This window comes from Scaptodrosophila lebanonensis, unplaced genomic scaffold (assembly GCF_003285725.1).
Source record: "Scaptodrosophila lebanonensis strain 11010-0011.00,11010-0021.00 unplaced genomic scaffold, SlebRS2 tig00000043-arrow-pilon, whole genome shotgun sequence".
Lineage (NCBI taxonomy): Eukaryota > Metazoa > Arthropoda > Insecta > Diptera > Drosophilidae > Scaptodrosophila > Scaptodrosophila lebanonensis.
In genome coordinates this window covers 12,030,233-12,034,428 of record NW_022060545.1, presented here as the reverse complement: position 1 = coordinate 12,034,428, position 4,196 = coordinate 12,030,233, and the positions used below count along the sequence as shown (strand labels likewise).

Below are 4,196 nucleotides of genomic sequence, written 5' to 3'. Positions count from 1 at the left end.
CATCAGATTATTGATTTGTGTCAGATACATCAAGTTCTCCGTTGCATTTTTTGGCTGATGTGTCAGCCAAGCCGTCCTAAATATATGGCATGCCTGTGGCACCTAGTATTAAATATATAACGCATTGTGCACACACAATGTTGCTGCCCCAAAAATAATATTGCACACACACAAAACATACATACATACATACATACATATGTGCAGACACAAGTGTGTATAGTATGTGCCACAGATTTTGGCATTTTGATAGATAGTCGCCGTGTATCTGAATTTGTATTTGTCACCGTGTCGGAGTCGATTCGAGTCGCTTGGTTCACAGGTCTCCTCTCTGTCGGCAGCCTGTGGTTATTTTTATGCAGTTGACATGAATTCTTACAAAATATCAAAGCGACTGTCAGTTCATTTGCTCGAATGGCCATTTCAAATAAATATGTATATATATACAAGTATATGCATGTGTGTATATATAGATATACTTGTATGTGTGTGTATACATCCACACAGAAATAATTATATGTTCGAGTAGCACATTTCTTACGATTTCTGTGCATATTTTCATTTGCTTTACTAATTTGTTGCCTCACTTAGCGTTGCACCCATTTATGTGTATCTATGTGTTCGTTTATCTATGTGTGTGTGCGTGACTAATATTTTTGGCAAAACAAAAGCCAAAAGCCTAGACACGATTATGCAATTACAAAAAGAAAAAACAATCATAATAATAAAAGCCTAAAATCTTTGGCAACCATTTAAAGAAGTCTGTCAATCGGTCTGCTTATATTTCTCTACATCTGTTGCTTTTCTTGTTGTTACTGTTGTTATTGTTGTTGTTGTTGTTGTTGTTGTTGTGGCAGCTACCGGGTAAATGACCCACTTAGCCTCTGCTGCACGCTCCGCACTTTGTGACAATTTTTTCCTCCTCGAATTGGGGCCACATATTTGTCGTATTTGCCGTGCCATCCATCGCCTGCATTCGTTATTTTACATTATTTTTATTTATTCATCCATCTTGTCTTCAGCTTTAGTGGCCGGCATTTAAAACTAATCACAACAACAGCAATAATAACAACAACCACTTTCAGAGCAAGCTACAAATATTTAGGGCATAAGCTTTGGATAATCAGATGAAAAGTTTCTCACAATAAAATGATGGTGAAATAATAGCCCTGCAGCAATAAAACTGGCGCTTTTAACTAGCTTTTAAGGTAGTTTTAGTTAAGTTTTCTCTCCCACTTTTGAACTAATTTTTTAACTTGAATTTCTTAGAACTAAATACCTAATTAATACATACTCTAAAGCTGTGTTCAAACGGGCAAATAATTTTCCAGGAGGAGGATGGATACGAGGAGGAGGATACGGCAACTAAAACCAATAAAGAGTGCTTTACTGTGCTTTATAGTTTTATTCTGAAATTGAAGCTTCCTCGAAAAGCAAGATTTTATTAATTGACAAAACTAATAAACACAACAAATAAATTCAAATAATTTCAATACTACAACAAAATACTGCAAAAACCTTCAAGCTTATTCTTATCGGATTTTTTCAAATATGTATTTAAAAAGCTCCTGCTTAGACATACATACATCCACACATAGCTATAATAATTTTTAATAATCCCAATCAATTTTCTATAAAAGTACATTGAAAAGTGAAAAGACAATTATGAGTACTTAGATTTTTTTTAAATACATACTATACATGAAAAGAATTTAAAATGTTGGCAAGCCGTTAATCAATTGCTATCAGATTCTTAACTTATTCACATAATGAACAAACCTTAAAGTAATAAGAAGCAATTTGCCAATAGGAATTGAAAAAATAAATTAAAGAAAAAAATTAAATTCCAAAAAATAAATGGAGTCCTGTTTCCGCCCGGGATCGAACCGGGGGCCTTCTGCGTGTTAGGCAGATGTGATAACCGCTACACCACGGAAACAGCTATCTGCCTGTTGGCCAAAACGGCTACAATCAGAGCATGCCACTGTTCGCGTTTTGTGTTTGCACTTTGTAGCTTTAGGTTAGTTTTTAAAAAGATTAGGTAAACAAATGGACTGCGAAATTTGTTGGAAATAGAAATAGAAAATATTGAAGAATTTCAACTGTCGACAGCCAATCAAGTTGGTATTTGTGTTCTCGTATGCGGCAATATAGCACAAATTATTTAAACGCAAAATGTTTCGACTTGTCTAACTCGTATCTACAGGTATAATGCCGGCATTTATTTATAGCACTTGGGCAATTAAGTCGAAATTGTTATTGTTATTTTGGCAACACAGCATGTGAATGAATGATGGAATGATGGATAACGTTGGAATGTTTGTAGTGTGCAATTATAATACCGATATTGAATGAATTAGCTTAGAAATTTAGTTTGTTGCCGTTTAGTTGGAATTGTTCTTATCGCTTCAGTTCCTTCCAAAATCAACATATAGCATTTGTAGATTAACAAAAGTGCACATTTGCTATTGATGTAAATAAGTGGGCAAATTTTGTTTTAGAATTTTAAGAACTAAACATCGTTCCAAATCGATTTCAATCAACAATATTATTCACATCTCGTGACCCGTTTTTAGACATACTTTAAAAAAAAACAATGCACATTTCAAAAAAGCAAGCAAAAAACATTCATTTCACCGCCACGAACGAGTTTTATTCCCACCATACATTGACTATTTGGTTTTGTTAATTTTTATAGGAATGGTTTGATTAACAAAGATTTTAGGCGAATTATATAGTTTTTTTTTAAATATTTAATTAATTAATTGTAGGACCATTCAACTAAGCAGTGAATGTAGATGAATAATTATCATTTAATTATAATTTATTAATTAGGTACTAGTTCGACGTACTGCTGGGATCATATTAACGTTCATCATACGAACGGTGTGCAACGCCTATTTGCACAAATGTTCTGCTTGGATGTCCGCATATACTATACCTATAGTACATATGTACATACATATGTTTGTATATAGAAACGAGCGCATAAGACAAACGACTTGTTTGCATTGTGTTTAGTCATATGGGGTTTTTTCTTTCTCTGTAGCTAAGGTCAAAATTTAACACCACTATCACTTTCGGAGGCCCATTTAAATAACAATAAGGCACGATGGCGATGCCGACGACGGCGAGCATTTCTTCACAGACATTTTCATAATTTCTTTGGCTAATGAGCGAGGCGAACAAAAAGCCGTTGGCCAGCAACAAATCAAATGTCTGCACTTTTCACTTTATAGTCTAATAAACAATCTGACTGTGTGTGTGTGTGTGTTTTTGTATCTTAGCTCCCCAACTCCCCTCTGCATCTTTTCATCTCGTCATCTGCTGGTTTTCACGCATTTTATTGTTACAACTTCTTCGTCGTCATTAACTTGGCCAAGAGACGCGAACGTGTTTTCACTGTCAGGCATTGGCACAAGCCACTCTAATGATAAATTGCATCTGGTTTTGGGTTTTCCTCTCTCCCGATTCCATCTTCAAAACTGCAGCATTGCATTTGAAGCATAAATCACAAATCGCTGCGTCGCGACGACTCATAATGCATACAAACATTTATTTATTGAATTTTATGAAAAATGTTTTCATTGTTGTTTGAAAGCAAAAAAAAAAAAAGTATCTGTTTGATATGCCAGCGGCTTGTTGCGAAGATTGTGTTGGCCATTGGATTGGTCAGTAGCCTAATGCGAGGGGGCTGTCTGTTAATTTTATGCAGATTTCATGTTGTGCGAGACGTGGCACGAATGTTGCAAACACTTTTTAATAAATCACCGAACCGCACCGAGGCGTGTTGCAGAATGTGTGGCAATTTGTTTGGAATTCGAGTCGAACTCTCTGGCTCCTGAGCGGAGCTAAGCTGAATTGAACTGAACTGAACTAACTGAGGCCGATGTGGCAGCGCAGCGTAAAAATTATGGGTTGCGGGAAGGTCAAGTTGAGTGCCAGTGCCAGTTGATTTGATTGATTCCAATGCTATTTGTAAGCAGTGAAGATCAAATATGGGGGAAAGGAACAGTCAATTACATTTCCTCTAAACCGAATTTATTTTTTAAAAGTATTTGTTATGCAACTATTCTATTTTTAATGGCGATTGTTTGTTAAACACAAGAACTAACAAATGATTGCATCTTTTGATCGATCTGATGGATGCTGTCTATCCTGGGAAGTTGTGGCTGAGGTGAACTAAGATTCCAAAA

General features: G+C 35.6%; 1 non-coding gene across 1 annotated transcript; it reads right to left on the bottom strand.

Annotated features, from left to right (window-relative positions):
• Positions 1-1,866: 1,866 nt before the first annotated feature.
• On the bottom strand, positions 1,867-1,939 carry Trnav-aac. The gene has a single exon. It is a non-coding gene; the product is annotated as a tRNA-Val (tRNA).
• Positions 1,940-4,196: the final 2,257 nt, after the last annotated feature.